The sequence below is a fragment of the Rhinolophus hipposideros genome (genome assembly GCF_964194185.1).
Source record: "Rhinolophus hipposideros genome assembly, chromosome: 8".
In the NCBI taxonomy this organism is placed as follows: Eukaryota; Metazoa; Chordata; class Mammalia; order Chiroptera; family Rhinolophidae; genus Rhinolophus; species Rhinolophus hipposideros.
The window spans coordinates 28,395,717-28,417,695 of record NC_138054.1 but is presented as its reverse complement, the minus strand read 5'-3'; the positions used below and the strand labels follow the sequence as shown (position 1 = coordinate 28,417,695).

General features: G+C 37.4%; 1 protein-coding gene across 2 annotated transcripts in view; it reads left to right on the top strand.

Annotated features, from left to right (window-relative positions):
- Positions 1 to 21,979, top strand: part of LRRC8C (leucine rich repeat containing 8 VRAC subunit C) — a 76,903-nt gene that overhangs the window by 20,849 nt on the left and 34,075 nt on the right. The window lies entirely within an intron of this gene.

The window sequence follows — 21,979 nt, the reverse complement described above, 5'->3', positions numbered from 1 at the left end:
TGCCTTATAATGTGAGACAGACAAAAATACAAGCACATATGTAGTACATCTGATAAAGATAATGCTTTGAGAAAAGTAACTTAGGAGAATGAAAAAGGGAATGTTGAGGAGGTGGGTTACTGGTGGTGGCAAGTTACTATTAATATTTTAAATAAGGTGACCAGAGAAGGTGTCTCTGATACTATGATATTTACACAGAAACTTTGAATAGTGAGAGAATGATTCAGTTCTACATCTGATTGGAAAATACTCCTTGCTGCAGGAAGTCCTTAGGTAGTTTTCTTCTCTATATATATTTCCGAAGTGATTTCATCCTGTCCAATGGCTGTAACCACTTCCGATACCCAGGTGACTCCCAAATTTGTATCTCTGGGCCAGATCTTTTTCCTAATTCTAGCCTAATATAGCCAACTGTTTATGGAGCCTCTCCACTTGGATGTCTAACAGACATCTCAGATTTAACATGTCTGTAACCAATCTCATCTCCCCTTCCTCAAACCTGCTCTATTGGTAGCTTCCCTCTCCCTTTATATAAAGTGGCACTTCCATCCTTCTGTTTTTCAATCAAAAATCTTGGTTTCATCTCCCTCTCTTCAAACCCTACATTGACCCATCAGGTAGATCATGAGTTACTTATATTGGGGAAAAGTAGAAAAGGAGAAACTTAGAGACTGGGATGAAGAAATGGAGATAAAATAGAAGGCAGAGCTGTAACAGAAGTATCTTCATATTTGAGATATTCAGAAAATTGAAGCTAAGGGAACATGAGCCCTGGGATTCAGGTTGATGTGAAATCACATTGTAAGTCAGATCCCCCTAAAAGAGCTACAACTTCAGAGTGGTCCCCTATGTTTGGGTGAGTGTTAACATCAAGAATTAGTTGGCAGAACTAAGGCTGTAGCCCCATGGATTGGACAGAGACTTTAGGTACCCTTAGGAATTTTTTTACATAAATTTCACCTAAAGCATTTTTTATTCCCCGCCTCTGGAAACATTGTGGGACCTGGGTGGGGAAAGCAGAAATGCAGAGTCATAATTTTAAAAAAGCAGTGAACATTTGAATGATTTTTTTCTTTCTTTCTTTTTTTTTTTTTTTTTAAGAAAAACTAATCCTTTCTGTGGGCATATCTGCAATGAGGCAAAACATCATGTTGAGATATCAGGGAAGGGAGATTCTAATAACTTTCTAGAGGCAAGAGGTAGTTAATAGTTGTCTTGACCAAATTAATTTGAACAAGAACAATGAAAAGGAAGTAAGTAGTCACTGTCCTTCTATTTTAATTTGTTATACGTTTCCCAGTAGTTTCCCGGTATTCAAATTCTCAGTACAGAAGGTTCTGCTGTTTTATTGCATTGAGTTCCTGGAAATCACATTCATATCCCCCTAAAGGAGATTGGAACAGTGTAAAGTCTGGGGATTGCATTCTCCACTCAAGGGCGTAGCATCAAACAAAAAATAGGTATAATACAGAGTATAACATAAAGACCTCCTGTGGCTCTGGTAAAATTCTGTTTTACTAGCTATTTACAAAGAAGAGTAAGTCCCATATCAGTCATTCCCTAATGGAGAGAAACTGAGTCCTTTCTAACTTTTAAAAAAATCTTTCCTCAGATTGGACTCTCTCAGTGCCAGATTTTAGGCTAGAGTATGCAAATCCGAAATTTGCCCTCAATTCAGTCCTCAGATCGCTAGCTCCCCAAATAGGTGTTTTTGCCAATGGATGACAGGGCTGAATCTCCCATAAAGGAGGTTGTTAGAAACTAAAATAATTTCTCTCATGAAGTTCAATAAACTTAGACATTGGAATTTGACAGACTTAAGTGGGAAGTTTTGCTATGCCATTCATAGGCTTTATAACCTTGGAGAAATTATTTAATCTCTCTTTGCACATTTGCTCTACTGTAGAGCCAAGATAAGACTTACATCATGGGTTTAATGTGGAAGTAAACAAACAAACAAACAAACAGATAACATATTTAATGACTGCCAATTAATAGGCACAATGATATTAAATGTTCATTATTATACCTTTCCTTTCCCATTTAAAAAATGATTCTTTCAAAGTTTGTTTCTTCTGTTTTTATAAAGAATTATATTTTAGTGTGATACCTCAAGTTAAAAGTGAAGGCTACAAGCACCAAGGAATTCTTATTCTTGATAGTAAACTCCATTTTACACTTACCTAATTTGATTGTTGGCTTGGTTGATAGTAGCTGTCATATGTTGAGTGCTAATTCCTACCTAGTACTGCAAGTAGTGTTTGCCACAGTTACTTCTTACACACTTCACAACTCTGAAGGAAGATACTACCCTTTCCCCATTTTAAAGATGAGGAAACAGAAGGACTTGGTAACCTGCTCATGGTCACCCAGCTCACAAGTGGCAGAGCCAGGATTCAGATTGAGGGACTTTCACTTCAGTGCTGTGCCCCCAACCACTATATTACTAGAGTAATTCTTTAATACTCTAGTATTGTATTAATATGAATGTCTGTTCTTGATTTAATTACTAGGGATGTATCTCACCTCCAAAAAAAGTAGAGATTGCGCATGAAAAAATGTAATCTTTTATGTTTGGTTTTTTTCTTTTGCCTTCTCTAGTAATAAAACCAGGGCTCTAGAATGGGTGGGAGTTCTACACCATTTAGAAAAAAGTGAGTGGGTAGAATAATATAAAAGTTGAACTTTTAAAATCATTTAAAATCACATGTCACTGAAGAAAGTCTCATTTTATTGCAGACCAACTGTTTGCTTCCACCATCCGCTCCCTCCCCCCCAATTTAATTCTGTGAATTAAAGAAAAGAAAGGTACGGAATATTTATTAGCTCAGCTTAGTCCTTATTACTATGCTTCCACTGTCTTGGATATTTTCTTTCTATAATCCATTTACATGTTTTTTGCCTGTTGCCATGGGAAAGCTCATTCCATGATGTGGGAGACCTTAGTGCTGAAGAAGGTTTTCTTAATGTCAAATCCCACATTCTCACTTCCACATTTTTATCTTGGTGTTACTAGGGCAACCCAAATAATTTCATTTTCTTTTTGAAGTTGATACCTTTAATGCTGCTATATCCTTATGTTGACTCAGTCATGTTCTCATGATTTTTTTCTAGTTTAATTCCTGAGCTACTTTCTTTACACAGATGTTTTCTGCTTTTCTTTAGTCATAATAGCTGATGTACTGTTGGTGTAGTGGTTAAGTATTTGGGGGGATTACAAATCCCACTGAGGATTAGAAAAGCACCATGGACCTTTCTCACCAGAAAAAAAAAATACCAGTTTAAGAAATAATGGATGGGAAAGATCCAAAATGGCAGAGTAGATAAACACTGCCTTCTTCCTTCTGTGAACACATTAAAATAACAACTAAATTATGGAACAATCAACCTGGAGAACCATCTGAAGGCTAGTTGAACAGAAGAAGTTTTATAACTAAGGATATAAAAAAGAAGACACATCAAGACTGGTTGGAGGGGCAGAGATATAAAACAGGCTGCCCAGAAACCTCCCTGTGGCAGTTGAAAATCAGGAGGGATATCTTGGCTGTGGACATTACCCCAGAGGAGCAAGGGACCCTAGCCCAACACCAGGCTCCCCAGCCTGGACTATTAGTGCTGGGAAGAGGAGCCCCTATGTCATCTGGCTGTGAAAAACAGTGGGGATTCCGACCATCTGGGTGGGATGGCAAGCAGCAGGAAACCCAGATGTCCTCTTAAGGGAACCAGGTACAGACTCATTCACTTGCAGACACTCATCCAGGGCTCTGGCGTGGGAACAGTCACTCAGGGAGGGGGAATCAGAGGCATACGGAGGGGGCAAACCAAGGTGAGTAGCTTCAGGCGAGGGCTGTTGCCATTTTCCCTGTGTGGGGTCCTCACGTGAAGCTGGCAGGCAGCCACCATATTTCCTGTGTTGAGCCCACCCCCACCATGGCCAACTCTGAATGTGATTGGCCTGGTGAGCTCTACTGCTCCACTCTGCTGACTCACGGGGAACCTGCCCTATCCAACTGATTCTGTGAGCAGCCAGCCCCGCCTGCATTACACTCTTTTTTATAAAACTATCAAAGTCTGCTGGCCCCAGGTAGACCATGACTGGCTTTTGTGTGCTCTAAGACTTTGGGTGACTGACTCCAGGCTCAGCACTGGCACCAAACCAAAATCTACGTTAACCTGATGAACACAACTCATTCCACTCTAGTGACTCCCTGAGCTCCCACCTCATCCAACTCACGTAACACATGAGGCTCTATCAGCAGCTGAGCTTTACAGGCAACCAGCAGGTGGCGTCAGGCCTTGAAGTGTCCTGGCTTTTTGCATACCTACCCTAGGTCCAGTACTGGTGGCAGATATCCTCAGTTCACAGTGTGGCCTCTCCTACACACCTTCAGGTTTAGCACAGGCAGCAAACTACCATGGATCACTTTGTAGCTCCTAACAGGTAGTCCCTGGCTGGTCACAGGCAGAGGGTGACCTGGGCCAGCACTGGAGCCCCTCGCAAGAGACCCCAGAACCAACATACATGGAGGTTGGCCTCAGACCACAGCAGAGCACTTCCCAGTTAGCCCCACAAGTGGCACACACAAAGTGGGGGAGGTCTCAACAGGCACCAAGCCCACTGCACAGCAGCCTTTAAGCTGTGGACTTGCCCAAACCCCACAGCCAATCAGCCTGAGGGTCAATCTCACCCACTGACATGCCAATAGTAATCAAAGTTCTCCTATAACAGGAGCATACACACAACCCACCCAAGGAACACTCCTGGAGCACCTAGCTCAGGTGACCAGGAAGACTGTGCCACTGGGCCCCACAGGGCATCTACTACGTAAGACAACCTGGCCAAGACTGGAGGATGTATCAGATCTAGCTAATACATAGAAACAAACACAAAGGCAGCCAAAATGAAGAAACAAAGAAATACATCCCAAATGAAAGAACAGGAGAAAACTCCAGAAAAAGAACTAAATGAAATGGAGGTAAGTGACCTATCAGATACAGAGTTCAAAACAATGGTTTGGATGCTCAAGGAACTTAGTGAGAATCTCAACAAAGAGACTGCAAGCACAAAAAAGAACATGGAATCCATGAAAAAGAACCAATCACAAGTGAAGAATACAATAACTGAAATGAAGAATGCGCTAAAAGGAATCACTAGCAGACTAGATGAAGCAGAGGATCAAATCAGCAGTTTGGAAGATAGGTAGCAGAAAACACCCAATCAGAACAGCAAAAAGAAAAAAGAATAAAAAAAAAGAGGATTGTGTAAGAGATCTCTGAGACAACATCAAGCTTATCAACATTCATACCATAGGGATACCAGAAGGAGAAGAGAGAAACAAGGGATTGAGAACCTATTTAAAGAAATAATGACTGAAAACTTTCCTAACCTGGTGAAGGAAATAGACATACAAGCCCAGGAAGTGCAGAGAGTCTCAAACAAGATGAACCCAAAAAGACCAACACCAAGACACATTATAATTAAAATGGCAAAGGTTAAAGACAAAGAGAGAATCCTAAAAGCAGCAAGAGAAAAGCAACTAGTAACTTATAAGGGAGCTCCCATAAGATTGTCAGATGATTTCTCAACAGAAACTTTACAGGCCAGAAGGGACTGACACAAAATATTTAACATGACGAAAAGCAACGACCTACAACCAAGGGTACTCTACCCAGTAAGGCTATCATTTAAAATTGAAGGACAGATAGCTTCCCAGATAAGAAAAAGCTAAAGGAGCTCATCATCACCAAACCAGTTTTGCAAGGAACGTTAGAGGGACTTCTTTAAGATTAAAAAAAAAAGATCAAAATTGTGACTAATAAAACGGCAATAGCTACATATCTATCAAGAATTATTTTCTATGTAAATGGATTAAATGCTCCAATCAAAGGACATAGGACTGAATGGATAAGAAAACAAAATCCTTATATATGTTGCCTACAAGAGAATCACTTCAGATTGAAAGAAACACACAGATTGAAGGTAAAGGGATGGAAAAAGATCTTTCATGAAAAGTGGAAATGAAAAAAAAAAGCTGAGGTAGCAATACTTATACCAAAATAAACTTCAAAACAAAGGTTATAACAAGAGACAAAGAAGGACCCAATTATCCCACTTCTGGGTTTTTATCCGCAGAAACCCAAAATGCTACTTTGAGAGGACATGTGTATCCTTATATTCATTGCAGCACTGTTTACAATGGCCAAGATGTGGCGGCAGCCTGGGTGTCTGTCAATGGATGAATGGAAAAGAGGAGGTGAAACATATATACAATGAATATTCCTCGGCCATGGAAGGGAATGCTTTCTTGCCATCTGCGGTGACATGGATGGACCTGGAAGATATTGTGCTGAGTAGAGTATGTCAGACAGAAAGACAGATGCAATACGATTTCACTTATATGTGGAATCTGAAGAACAAAATAAACAGAAACAAAGTCATAGGTGCAGAAAACAGTTTGATGGTTGCAGGATGGGAGGGTGGATGAAAAAAGGGGAAAGAGTTAAGAAGTACAAATTGGTTGTTACAAAGTAGTTATGGGGATGTAGGGTATAGCATAAAGAATATAGTCAGTAATTTTCTAATAACTATGTATGGTGTCAGATGGGTACTAGACTTTTTGGGGTGATAGATGGGACGAGGTTGGGGGGCAGGGTAAAAAAGGTGAAGGGATTAAGTACAAATTAGTAGTTAACAAAATAGTTGTGGGGGTGTAAAGTAAAACAGAGGGAAAATAGTCAATAATATGGTAATAACTATACATAGTGCCAGATGGATACTAAACATCCTAGTCACAGGATCATTTCATAACTTATATAAATGTATAACCTCTATGCTATACACATGAAATTAATATAAAATAATATTGAATGTCAAAAAATTAAGAATAGCGTTACCATGTGACCTGACAATTACTCTTCTAGGTATCTATCCCCAAAATTTGAAAATATTTATTTGTAAAGATATATGTACCCCTATGTTCATTGCAGCATTATCCACAGTGGCCAAGACATGGAAATAACCTAAATGTCCTTTGATGGATGACTGGATAAAGAAGATGTCATACATATATACAATGGAATACTATGCAGCCATTTGTGACAACATGGATCAATCTTGAGTTTATCATGCTAAATGAAATAAGTCAGACAGAAAAGGACAAGATTTCACTCATATGTGAGATACAAAACAGAAAGCAACAAACAAACAACCAAAACAAACAAACTCATAGACACAGGTAACAGAGGGTGGTTACCAGAGGGGAATGCAAGGAGGAAGAAGAAGGTAAAGAGGGTCAAATATGTGGTGATGTAGGAGACTAGACTCTGGGTGGGGAGCACACAATGCAACATACAGATGATGTATTATAGAATTGTACACTTGAAACTGATATAAGGTTAGTAACAGATGTCACCCCACTACATTTAATTTTAAAAAGCTTTTTTAAAAAGAAAGAATGATGGATGAATATACAATGGGGTAGGGGTTGTGTTTTCAATAAATGGTGTTGCGGAAACTGGACAGCTATATGCAAATGAAGGAAACTGGATTGCTGTCTTACACCATGCACAAAAATCAATTAAAAATGTATTAAAGACTTGAACTTAAGACGGGAAACCATACAACTCCGAGAAGAAAATGTAGGGGGTCAGATTCTTGACATCAGTTTTGGTGATGATTTTTTGAATTTGACACCAAAGCAAAGTCAACAAAAGCAAAAATAAACAAGTGGGACTATATCGAACTAAAAAGCTGTGCAGCAAAGGCAGCCATCAACAAGATGAAAAGGCGACCCACAGAATGAGAGAAAATACTTGTGAATCATATATCTAATACGGGGTTAATATCCAAAATATATGAAGAGCTCATACAACTAAATAGAAAAAAAATCTGATTAAAAAATGGGCAGGGGATCTGAATAAAGAAGACATACAGATGGCCAGCTACTGCATGAAAAGATGCTAAACATCACTAATCATGAGGGAAATGCAAATCAAAACCATAATAAGATATCACCTCACACTAATGGAATGGTTATTATTAAAAAGACAAGAAATAGCAAGTGTTGGCGAGGATGTGGGAAAAAAGGAACCCTTGTGCACTGTTGGTGACAATTTATGTTGGTGCAGCCACTATGGAAAACAGTATGGAGATTCCTCAAAAAATTAAAATAGAACTACCATGTGATCCAGAATTTCCACTTCTGGGTATTTATCAGAAAACACTCAAAAAGATACCTGCACCCTCCATGTTCATTGTAGCATTATTTACAATAGCTAAAAATATGGAAGCAACCTAAGTGTTCATCAATGGATGACTAGATAAAGCTAATGTGATATAGTATATTAATATTATTCAGCCATAAATAAGATGGAAATCCTTCCATTTGCAACATCATGGAAAGACTTTATGCAACATGAATGCATTATGCTAAATGAAATAAGTGACAGCGAAAGACAAATATATGATTTCAATTATATGTAGAATCTAACAAAACTGAACGCATAGATACAGAGCACAGATTGGTGGTTACTAGAGGGGTGTGTGTGTGTGTGTATGTGTGTGTGTGTTTGTGTGTGTGTGTGTGTGTGTGTGGTGAATGAGTATGGTGGTCAAAAGGTACAGACTTCCATTTATGAGATAAATAAGTCCCAGAAACATAATGTACACCATGGTGACTAGTTAAGGATACTCTAGTGTATATTTCAAAGTTACTAAAAGAGCAGATCTTAAAAGTTCTCATCATAAGAAAAAAAAATTGTGACTATGTGTGGTGATCGATATTAACTAAACTTATTCTGGTAATCATTTCACAATATGTACACATATCAAATCATCATGTTCTATATCTAAAACTGTTACAGTGTTATATGTCAATTTAAAAAAGAAATAATGGGCGGAAATGTTGAATAAATAGTGCCTCGAATAGTATCTCTTATTATTCATATCTATTTGGTTCTTGCATTTTGAATAGCAAGTTGCAAGTGTTGAATATAGCAGGGGATTTATCAAAAAATCTCTCCCGATCTATTCTCTTTCTGAGTTCAGATTGTGAAAGTTAAGTTACCTGTTTATTTCCGTTTTCATATTTACTTCATCACAGGGCATTCTCATGCTTGGTTTCATATCTCTGTCCTCTGTCGCTTGGCAAACTACCTGCGGGGTTAGATGGCTAGTTGGCATGCATCTTTCCCACGACTGCTCTGGCTCACACAAACCCTTTGGTTTTGAATCATATGGAGAGCTGAGGAGCAAAGAGAAAGGATAACATATTTTGAGTCTCCTTGTTTACAGTTCTGTTGCCAGCATATTTGACTATAGCATTTTTATTTATCTTGTATCCCCAGTACTTGCCACATAGTAGTTAGATAACAAATGTTCAAAGAAGGATAGCAGAAGGAGAGAGGGAGGGAAGGACAAAGAAAGAAGGATGTATCAAAGGGAGTGAAGAAAGAAATTTAAAAACAGACCAAAGGAGACTATCCTCTGACCAAAGACTGAATTTCCTGTACCTAGAAAGTCAACCCCTAAGGAGGATTCTACAAGAATTCGGAGGGGACTGCACTGCACTGCAGGTTGGCACACATGTGGACCGATGGCCCTCATCGATGCTACTTGTGTTCAGTCCCAGGAAATGACCGAGCAGCCCCCTCGCTGACGATGACTGAGATTCTAGAACAATGTTCACTACCTATGACAAGAATTTTGTGAATTCTATACCAACCATGGGCTACTTGGCCAGAACTTTGGGGCATCTTTACACTGAAGTAACAAGAGTTGAGGCATCAGTGTGGAGGATAATCCAGGAGGTGACGTGGAGATTGGTTCAGTGTTTAGAAGGCAGTTTAGCAGCAGGGAACAAAGGGAAGCTGCTGTAATCTCTGCTTCTGCAACAAGGTTACTTTGAGGAAATTTTCACATATACCTTAGAAATAGACTGTTGGGGCGTCTTGGTGACTTTTTGCCATTTCCACCTAAAAACATGTAACTTGTTGCCTTCTTTGCCTCATGGAATCTGGACCAGCTTGGAACTACCCCAACCCCTATGTCTCCAGAGATAGAAAATATGAGGTCCAACCTTATGCAAAATAAATAAAAACAAAAAATGTATGAGTGATAGAGGGCAAAATGATACATCTTAAAAGGGGAACAAAAAGCCACTCTGCCTTGAATGTTCTGGCGCCCAACTTTAGACAACTATTCCTACCTATACTTCATATTCCATGCAGCCATTACTTCCTAAACCCCCAGTAGCTCAGGTGCTTCAGTATACTATCAGAGTCTCCTAAACTTCCACTTTGTCATACCTATCACAATTGTGTTAATTAAACAGCTGTGTGTAATTGTTTACTATATGTCTTTCCACCATAATGTAAGGTTCATAAAAGCAGGGGTTGTGTCTCTCTTACTCATTGGTATATCCACATTAGTGAACTCGATATCTGGTAGATAAAAGCTACTCTAGTACTTGGAGAAAGAATGAGTAAAGATGCTAGGTACTGTGGTAGATGCTAGAGATACAAAGCTTTTCAGAGATACTGCATTTATCCTTGAGAAAATTCGTGCTTCTGGAGTAGCTATCTCTAATGATAATTTATTCCTCTCTTAGCCTCCAGAAGGGACCAAGCATAAATCAAGGTCCTATGGCTTTCTCCACTTCGTTTCCCCAAATTGCACTTCTTTCCCAAAAGAATCCCAGCACTGATCCTGTTGGTATATAAGGACATTGAATACGAGAAAACCAATTTCTGTTTCTTTGTTGATTGGACATTTATTTTGTTTTTGCAGAAACAATTTTAGTTTATGTCTGTGTAACCATTCTTTAGGTCCCTAGAACAGTGATCTATTAAGTTTTTAACATGGGTCATCTGAAAATAGGATCAAAAACACAGAATCAAGATTACAGAACAAATAGGGGGCGGCCAGTTGGCTCAGTTGGTTAGAGCTGGCTTCTCTTAACTACAAGGTTGCTGGTTCAATCCCCTCATGGGCCACTGTGAGTTTCACCCTCCACAACTAGATTGAAACAACTACATGACTTGGAGCTGATGGGTCCTGGAAAAACAAACTTAAAGTAAATAAAAGTTAAAAAAAAGATTACAGAACAAATAAAAACAAACAAATCCCCACAGTTGTTCCATAAACCTTGTCTGTTCCCTTGGCTCTGAGCCACCCAAAAGATCATCCACTCTTTCCTAAATCCTGTTTTACTTCAGCACTTCCAGAGATCTCTCAGTTTTGAAATGTTTGATTTTTAAAAGTAGGTTTTTTTTCTGTTTCTTCCTTAACTCTTTCCTACTAAGGCTAAGGTTTTAAATAAATTCCTATGACCTTTCTACACGTTTTTCTTTTTTTTTAGTATCTGTGATAATACTTAAACCTCCCAGTTTAACAACTCTTAAACTAGTTTTGCTCCTTTCAAGCATCCCCAATCCACCTTTTCATCCCAGAAATGAAGTTACTGAACAAAACCATTTCTGAAACCTTCTTTAGGTAGCTGTCACCGTACAAGTTGATACACTGCTGAGCTTCAATATATTGTTTTCTAGGTCTTTCAACCATTTTTAAAAATGCATTTGACAGGGCTCTCAATATTTTTGAGATAGAGTTCTCAGGAAGACTTGCTCTGGCCCCAAGCCATCTTTCTGAATAATAATAGCAACTGCAAATAAACTATTTCAAAATACTATCACTTTGTCTATAAAGATATAACTGTGTTGGGTCTCATTCCACATTAACTGATAGACTTCAATTTTTTTCCCCTCTGTTTTCTTTTTGCTATCAAAGTAGTCAAATGAATAAGTCTGAGATCTTGCACTTATATACTGTTCTGATAACTTTGTTTTTAATTAATCATTTATTAGATGAATATATATGTTGAGCACCTATTAGGTGCCAAAGACTGTTAGGTACTGGGAAAACAATGGAGACCAACATCAATCCAAGCATCACACAAATAAGTGGAAAATGGTGTCTGTAACAGGGGCCATCAAGGAAGACCCACAGTGCTCTGAGAGCCTGCGGTGCTGGATTTGTCCTAGTCAGGTAGTCAGATCCCGAGCGAGTGGTGCTAGAGCCCCAGCCCTCTGTAGAATACGTAGGAGTCTGCAAAGCCAAGGAGGATTAGTACATTCCAGTTACAGGATTAGCAACCACAGGCCTTGCTACAATTGCTTGTATCTCCTTTGTAGTGATTTTTCAAGAGCCACAAATATCACTTGACCCTTGTAAACGTATATCACCTAGTTTCACTATTTCGTTTGGGGGTAGGAAGAAGTTTTTGTTGTTATTTTTTGTGTGTGTGTTGTTGTTGTTTTTTTTTTTGTTAACCAAATAACATGTCTTCAGAAACAGGTGTATTTTAATGAATGATTCATATTTTCCAAGCATGTCTTTCATTTAGATTTTTGGCACAATTTAGGTTTGAGAGGCAAGTAGCCTTTGACCATATTTTCCTAGAGCCTTCTTATAAAGAAACCTTTTTATGTCTTCCCTCAGCTTCTAGAATCTGAGACAATGGAAGTATCAAGTATCTTCACATTAGATTTTATTTAGCTTTGCTGTGAGAAATAAGAATTGGAAGAGGGAACTCATATAATGTCTAACTTGGAAAAAATGGCCATTGAATCGATATGTTGTGTTTAGAGCTGAGCCCAAAAAATATTTTTCTCCTAGGCACAAAGCCTTGCATTAAATATCTATTGGCTGGATGGACAAAAACCAAGTATTCTAGTTTTCAGGTGCATTCACATCAGTTTTAATATTCTGACAATAAAAGTCTGGTAGTTGTTGATTTCCTCCTGCAGATTTGAGGGTTTTTTTTCCCCCCTGGCGGCTTGAAGGCCCAAACTTCTTCTTTCCATCATGGATTTTATTGAACACATCCAACAAGAAAAACAAACCAAGAACTGACTTCTTGAGAACCTTCTTGAAAAGCCCCAAAGAGAATTATTCACCAGTTAGTTTTTCTGCTAAAGAACCTTTCAATGGTCTCTGATCTTAAAAGGGAAGTTTTTAATAGAGTTTAATTAAAAAAGACAATAAAAAGATCATACTATAAATCCATTGTCTTTTAATCTACACTAATCTCTTCTTTCCTGAACAGTGTTACTTTGTTTCCTAGTTGTTGTATTTAACACAGCTGAAAATTTTAAATTTTATCCCATTAAAAATAAAAAGCTTAGTGGGAAAGTTTGGGTAACAAGTTGCTTTAGCTTCCCTGTCACATTTTTGGTAGACTCTCTGTTTTTATAAGTACCAGTCTATCTATGTTTGTGAAAAGGTTTTTGTAAAAAAACACCAAACTTCCTGTTGGAACATAAAAGGCAAGTTTCCCTCCATAGAATTATTAGGAATTTAACTCAACAAACTATTGAGTATTTTAGGCCCTACAGCTAGCAATATGAAGTAGAGGTGACGCCTGCCTTTACAGATTATTCTAAACTCCAGAAGGTAAAAAAGAAACAAGAAACATTAGTTTGAATTTTCTGGAGAGCAGGAATTTTCCTGTCTTCTCCACTTTCTTCTTCTTGGATCCCATCATCCAGAAGAAAGGAGCCTTCCTGCACTTGTAGACTTTTTGTACTTGTTTTGTCTGGATTTTTCTGACCCTCAATGTATGTTCTCAGCATGTCTGCCGCTTAGAACTATTGGGCTTTCTTTGCTCAAGGAAGGAAACTGGATTGGAGATAATCCTCAATTGCTTTGTGTCCATTGAAGAAAGAGATAGATAGTCTTCAAAAGCAGTCATTACAGATTTCCTTAATTGAATCCTAGACTTAGTTTTTGGATGTTGAGACTGATAAGAACTGAAATCTTATCTAAATTACATTTGAATGATATCGAGAATTTGAGGGAAAACATACAGTCTCTTCAAGGATTTAGGATCCTTTGGTGGGGGGATGGTAAGAGTATACCCAAGCTCCTGGAAGATTGTACCTGGCTTAAAGGAGATGGAAACAACATGGAATGAAGAGGAGACCAAGAAATCCAGTGGGATGCAGAGAGCTGAAGCCATTATTTGTCAGCCAGACTTTAGGTATATTCAGAATAATAGAGACGAGGGAGGGAATGAGTAACATTTGGTGATAATCTTTTCTGGTCAGTTTTGAAAAGACTATTCAGTCACAATTTGGCCTCATTTCAGAAAATATTTCTGAATTTAAATTGACTGAAAATGTGCAGAATAAGCATTAAATAATTATTGGTGTCATACAGATGTAGCTGAAGCTCTTTGACAAAAATCCCAAAGAAATAAAATCTCACCAAGCTCTCACCAAGATTTATAAGTGCAGTATTTTAAACCATTATATTGTAAACAGGACTTTTACATTTGGGTCTGTTTTCTGTCACTTGTTTCTTAAGGTAATTCTGACAAGGAGTCACAAAATTTGGCCATTGGGTACAAGCTGAGACATAAGATGTCACTGATCAACACATCCTCTTTATAACTGCTGACAGAATATTGTGCATTAAAATTTCAGTGATCTTTAACTTTGAAGTTATAAATTATTCCTGACTCTTTTCCTCTTCACAAGCATTCTCTTCAGCAGTGGATGTTCTTTGAATAATCGTTATTTACAATGTGAAGCTATGTGGTGATGGTCACTCTTATTTATTGCAGCGTCAAACTTTATAACAGAGGATAACAACATAGTAGAAGAGCTTGGGCTTTACTACAAAATGCTTCATTGTGTGAGTGTATCTGTGTGTGAGTGTCTGTGTATATTTAGGCCTAATTCAATTTAGCAAATATTTATTGAGGGTCTCTTCAAACCATGGTGCCATTTTCTAGAAGATGCAGAGATAAACAAGATATAAACCCTGTTCTCAGTGAAAAACAACAACCTCTTTAAATGCACCATTTAAACGGGAAACAATAATCACATGTACAAAGAGGATCAGTTATAATTCACGCTTTTATCGGAATTTCTGTAATGCACATTCTCCCATGAGAGTACACATGGGTGAGGGCAGGTACCTGGTCTGTTCACTTCCATTCCCCCAGGATCTAGCCCAGTACCTTACATATCTTATAGTCTCATAATTATTTTTGGCAAGTGCCTGAGTAAATGAAAGTAATCTATGCTATGAAAGAGAAAAATCAACTACTGACCATACTGTATAACACATTTTTAGTGGATTCAAAAGCTTATAACTACGATAAACATAACTGTGGAAACTATCATGTAAAGCAAAGCCCCTGAGTGATTAAAGGGATTTGTCTTTAAATATGTGAAAAGTGTAATGAGAAAGAGGTTTAATATCTTCCTTGATTAAGAGAGAATGAGAATTGCTAGGTAGGAGTTATTCTTTTCTCCCCATCACCATCGCCCTTAGAAAAACATGCTAGGCTCAATTTGAATATTTTCCAAATAATGTGATAGGGTCATTAATTTAACATATATTATCATGGAAATATCTAAGGAGATAATACAGAAGAATCCATTGATTGGATTGCAAGTTTAACTTGCATCTTACTATTTCTTCTGAGCCTAAAGTTCTCATTTATGAGGTTGTAAGAGCACCGTAGCTTAAGAATCATTTATATGGATTAAGAATAGTTATTTTTTTAATTTTGTATTGTCAAATATGAACATGAAAAGAGAAATTGAATGTAGGAGAGATTCTATTTAAACTATTTATTTCTTAGTATATTTTAGATTCTTTACAACTGAATCAACATGATATAATATTAGCTAAGAGCAATAGAGTGAGGAGTAAGATTTGGTGAGAAGTCATGGCTTACCATTAGCTGTGTTTCTGAGCAAGTCACTTAAACTCTCTTGGCTCAAGTTTGCCATTCCTTGAATGAGAGTTATGGACTGGATGGCCTTTGAAGTGCCTTTCAGGTTCTAACATATTATAACCCATTTATGATTTTCTTTTAATGAAATATATTTCTATAGAGCCATATAATTGCAGTCTTCTTTCAGTGGATTTTTATAGAAAAGTTTGACATGTGTACCCCAGCTACACAATAAAACATAATCTAGAGTCATGCTCTCCCAAGAGAGAAAGATACCATTTTTATGTAATTGGGAAATTTGGCTTTTTCTTCTGTTTTTTTTATTTCCATCATTGCACTGCTAGAGGAAAAATAGTTTGTTTTATAATTGATGTTTTGAGCACATCCTGATGACTTTATTTATTTTGATTTATGGAGCCATTGGGTACAACTGAGAAGAAGCCATAAATAAATCATGGCATTTCTGGGCTCTTCCTTTTTGCACTCTTTCTCCACACTGGCCCCAGGTGCGCTCATGCGCTGGCCCTGCTCTGCAGGTTGTCCTCCCATGCCGTTACTCGGACACACACTTCGCCTTTACAAGGCCTATTTCTAACTAAAGGCCATTGCACCTCTCCCCTTTCTTCATTATAATTACTACATCTTCACTATTTATTCAGCAAATACTGAGTGTCTGCTATATGCCAAGCATTATTTTCATGGTAGTTGGAATATATCACTGTGCAAAATAGAACTGAAAAAAAAATTCCCTGCCCTCATGAAACATAACATTCTTGTAGAAGACAGACAGTACGTTAAGGAACGTAACAAGTGTTTGTTGACAGATTGGATTCTGGGTGTAAGAGGCAAAGCAGTCAGACATGACTCCACAATTTTAAACCTAAGCAACTGAAAAGATGGAGTTGCCATCAACTGAGATAGGAAAATTGCAAAAGGAGAAGGGCTTTCCTGGGGATGGGGAAGGTGGGGATAAGGAAATGGAACTGGACATACTAAATTTCATGTGTCTAGTGGATATCCAAATGGAGATGTCAAGTAGGCAGTTGGGTCCATGAGTCTGGATACTGATAAGAATTTGTGTTTAGTATACATTCTAATTAAAGTATAGTGACTAGATGCAGTCACCAGGAAGTGAATGAATTAGGGAAAAGAAAGGATAAAAGACTAAGCACTGGGCAATCCAAAGACAGATCAGGGAGAAGAGGTGGAAACAGCAAAGGAGTTAAAGAAGGAACAGCCAGGAAATAGGAAGAAAACCTAAACCTAAAGACTCTGGCATCCTGAAAGTCAAGTACAGAATTGTTATATTATGCCAATGCTGCTGATGGAGCAAATAAGGTGAGGGCTGAGAATTGACTTAGATTTACCAACATAAATTAATAATATATGTGGGTTTCTTTTCTGTAGAACTCATATTTCACATGCTCAGGAATTATTTAATTTTTTTATTCATCTTTGTAAGGGGCTGCTCACCATGTGGTACTTATCTTTTGGAATTGACCCTTGTTTCCTTGAATGGTATATAATTATACTATCTAAACGTGATGCCAGAAAAAAAGTAAAACAAAGCAAATGTTAGCCGTCCCCACTGGATAGCCATAGAAGAACTGTGTTAGCAGTCATGTTTAAATCAAAGTAATAAGTTTGATATTTGTAGTGTCATAGGTTAATAGACTACAATCTGTTCTGTGTAATTAATTCTAGGAAAGAAGATATTAAAATTTTCCTGAGAAGGAATGAAAGACAGTTTGTTTCAGGAAGATGTAAATAGTTGAAAGAAATAAACTCTGAGTTTGCAACTAAGTTTGCAATATTCTTTACCAGAGGATTATATAATATATTTTTGAGAGATAAAGGTTTGTGGCTAATGGAGCCAATAAAATGACTTTTAATAACAAGTATTTTTAATAAAGGAAATGCACATGGATTTCTGCAAAAGAACACAGAAGCAGAGATAATGTAAAACTTTATGTATTTTTAATTAGGATACCAGAATCTCATGATTGAATTTGAAATACCATATTTCCAATGACATTATTTAATTAGCCAAGCTAAAATCTTATATAACAAGTTAAAAATTGGAGTTGGAAGACGTATAAAGATAATTATTTCCATTTCTTAAAAAAAATTAAGTTGAAATGAAATTATGCTGATTGATCTTCAGGGGAAAAAAAACTATTTAAACCTAGCAGTTTGTTCAGAAGTGGCTCCTTCAGTTTAAAATGATAACTCTTGAAATGGTCACAAATCACTTGGAAACTATAATGATAGTGAAAGAGAAATTAGGTACAGTTGTCACTGTAATGCATGACTTTCAGTGGTGCTGAAATTTGTGAAAGAAGAAGACCAAAACTTTTTTCAATTAAGAAAGCCAAAGGTCCATCCACCCTCTTTTCAGTTTTGGAGTTTTTTAATGAACTCCTCCTTTACCTCCCCCCACACTTTTTGCATCAAAAATAATTCTAAAAATTAATATTGTATTAGATATTGGCTTTGAGCTTTGTAATATGTTAAAACAATAAAGTCTGTGTATATTATACATCTTCATGTATCTTAGACATCTGTCTACATACATTCATATGTAGTATATATGTACATACATATATGAGCATGTACATACAAATGCAAACATATACACACACTTACCCAAAAGAGGTTAAGAGCATTAAGAGTTGAGTTATAACACTAAAAGGCTATGTCATCTGGACCAGCTGTTTCTCTAATAAGTCTTCTAATCCATCTTAACTAGGCTGTGCCAGTATTCGGAAGCAGTAGATACTGGCAGTACTTAAGTTTCTTACAGTCTTAGTTTGTCTTTATTTTCCATACTAAGAGGATGATGCCTGTAAAGGCAACGTAGCAAAGTTCTTGGGGCACCTCACCTATAATGAGTGCTCAGGTTTTGCTTTCTCAAGGAGAGCCATAGATAAAGAAAGGAACATTGAGCCTCTCCCTCAGTGGTTCTCAAAGTGTGCTTTAACCTAAGCCTTTTTAGAGGGTCCATAAGTTCAAAACTGTTTTTTAATGCTGAGATGTTTTTTGCCTTTTTCACCGATGAGCTTGTACTCTTCATTGGCACACACAACTTTTTTAAAAAATTGCCAATTTCAGCTAATGTCCTCATTGAAGCAATAAAATTATTATTTTAATAACACAACCCTTGGCTGCATATTGTATTACTACACGGTGTAATGGGGGGAAGAACACGTAAAGTACTTCTGCTAACTTTCAAAGTACAATGGGTGTCTCAAGCAAAAGTCTTTATTTGAGTTGAAAGTTGTGTTGGCTCCTTTATCATATTACATCATTTTTACTTGAATAAAACAACTGATTATTCAGACTTGAGTGTGTGGAAGATATTTTTTTCAAAATGAATGAAGTGAGCCTGACACTTTAAGAAAAACAACTGATAATATTAGCTGCCAGAAATGAAATTCAGACTTTCAAATGATGATTAGAATTTTGGAAAACTTGTGTTCACCACCATGAGTTTGACAGCTTCCCATTACTTAAAAACTTCTCTGATAAAAATAGTGGCAACATTAATGAATGTGATTTTTAAATACAATTTGTCAACATTTGGACGAGCTGCATAACTCAGTGATCCAATATTTTCCAGATGACCAATGCATGATGTTATTACAAAATCATGCATGGGTAAAAGATCCATTCTAAGTGCAAGATAGACAAATGTATTTTAATATCATGGAGTTTGGAAAGTTCATTGATACAGTTTTCAGATTCCATGTTGCAGCTAACCAAGTCAGTTTGATATATTATCAAAAATTAATATCCACAATTATATGAAAAGGCTGTGAAGATACTCCTCCCTTTTGCAATCACATGTCTGTTTGATTCATAAATTTCAATCAAAACAACATATTGTAACAGATTGAGTGCAGAAGCAGATATAAGGATCTAGCTATTCTTTTAAGACAAATGTTAGAGATTTGCAAAAATGTAAAACAATGCCATTATTTTCACTAATTTTTTTGTTGTGGAGAATATTGTTATTTTTCATAGTATAATTTATGTTAACATGTAATGGATTTATTGTTTTTAAATGAATGTGTGTGTGTGTGTGTGTGTGTATATATATATATATATATATAATGTATATATTTAAAGATAATCTTACTAACAAATATTACCCAAATAAATTCAACAAAAATTTCTTGTCCTTAATTTCTAATATGGTAAATATTGGTAGGGATAGCCCAAGTAAAAAATATTCTCTGAGGTCCTCCTCATTGCATTTTAGAGTGCGAAGGAGTCCTGAGGTCAAAAAGTTTGAGAACCACTGCTCTACTGTAGTGCCTTTTATTCCTGAAATCATTCTCCAATTCAAAAAACAAGCCTGGGTCCCTCCAAGCTGCCCAGGAACTTACCATGAAGTACTCAGCAACCAAACCTGTCAAAGAATATAGGCTAGGCACAGGTACTGAATGAACTTCCCTGCAGCTGAATAGTGTCAGCTCGCATCTGATTTGGACAAGCATTACTCCATGAAAGAGCATTTGAATTACTCATTCATTTATCCAACAGGCAGTTTTTCAGGGCTTCTTGCCTGCCAAGCATCGTGATAAGTGATGGGGATGCAAAACAGAGTAAGACAATAGCTTCTGAAAAGCTAACTTAGAAATTAAGATGAGTTAGTGCCTGCCTGTGACTGCTGCTGGAACAACTGACTGGAAAACATTTGGCGCAATGAGGTTGTAATGATTCATTGAGAAGAAAAGAGGTCATGAAATGTCAGAAAAATCAAAGTTTGAACTAGTATGAAATTTTAGTGACACTAGGAATATACAGATATTCAGCTTGTGTGACTTGACTATAACATATGTTTTGAGAACACAAGTGTGCATTACATAGGTTCTACCTTCAAGAAGCTTGCATCGTAGTGGTAGTAGCAGAATGAAATTAAGAAAGTTGTGTTTGGGTACAATAAGAAAATCATATCAGGTGCTGCACAGATGGTTACAGGTGAGAGCAGAGCCAAGCAGTTTAATTTTCAATATTGTGTAAAGAAAGACAATTACTGCCGAAGAAAAATTCAGAAAGAAAAAGCAGCAAGACAGAATGATAACATTATCATAGTTTCCAAAGATAACCACCTGTGAATTCAAAGGATTGTCTTTGCTTTTGTTTGCGCTGTTTATTGTACAGCCTTTAATTCAGTGTTAGGGAAGGAAGATCTAGGAAACAAGGCTTGGGAGAATAAGCACAAAATAGCTTTTCCCCTGCCCTTTAGATAGACTTTTTAATAACAAGGACAAATATGGAGAGCTAGATTATTGGATCAAAAGATGGCAAAAAGGGAGAGAAATATTCTTATTAACCCTCATTTTCCATCCTTATTCGTTGCCCTAAGATAAGGAAACAATGTTCCTTCTCACAGGAGCAGGATGATTACCCTGGAATCCTGATGGCAGCGGGCGTGAGCAGTAAGGAAGGAGAACGCAGTGTAAGAAAAGGAAGGCACCACGTTTCCCTTTTCCCAGTGCCAGATGCACCCTATTCATTTATCTTCTGTCATTTAGATAGAGAAGGTGTTTGGGGGCCCACTGATTTCCCAGAGGAGAAGATCAGTATAAGTTTGAGAATCACGGTGAAATATGAAGAGTAAAGGAAATAGAGAAAAGAAATGAAGTCAAAAGTACAGGGACCAAAAAAGAGGGGACAAGAAAAATGAAGCCCTTCCTAACCCTACCCCCACCACCAGTGAAATCTTCCCTCTTCCAGGACAAGAACCATGTGGCAAAGGCATCTGCCTTCCCCAGGGAGCAAACAAAATGCTTCACGAATAGAGCTCAGTAGATTATTAACATAAACCAATGCTGAGATTACACTTAAAAATCATTTAAAGCAATAATCCAAGGTGGTAAGATTAATAGCAAAACATCTCAAAGGATGGGCTCTGCTCTTACTGGCATCCTCATGTTCTGTTTAGGGGAAGGGAAGAGTCCAGCAAATAACGGACTCGCAGACTGCTCTGGCCATGGTCTGTCTCTGGTCCATGTGGAGCCACGTGGAGCCTGCTTATCGGACAATCGTTAGTAAAAACACTTGTGTTCTTCAGGTAGGGTCCCATATTACAACTGTCTTAGTCAGTGGCTTATGCATACACAGAGGTGCCGTGACAGCTCCTGGTCTATCTAACTCAGACCACTGTTTCTGGTGGATTGAAGCAGCATTTCAAATGATGTTAACAATGGAGTATGTCGTGCATGAAG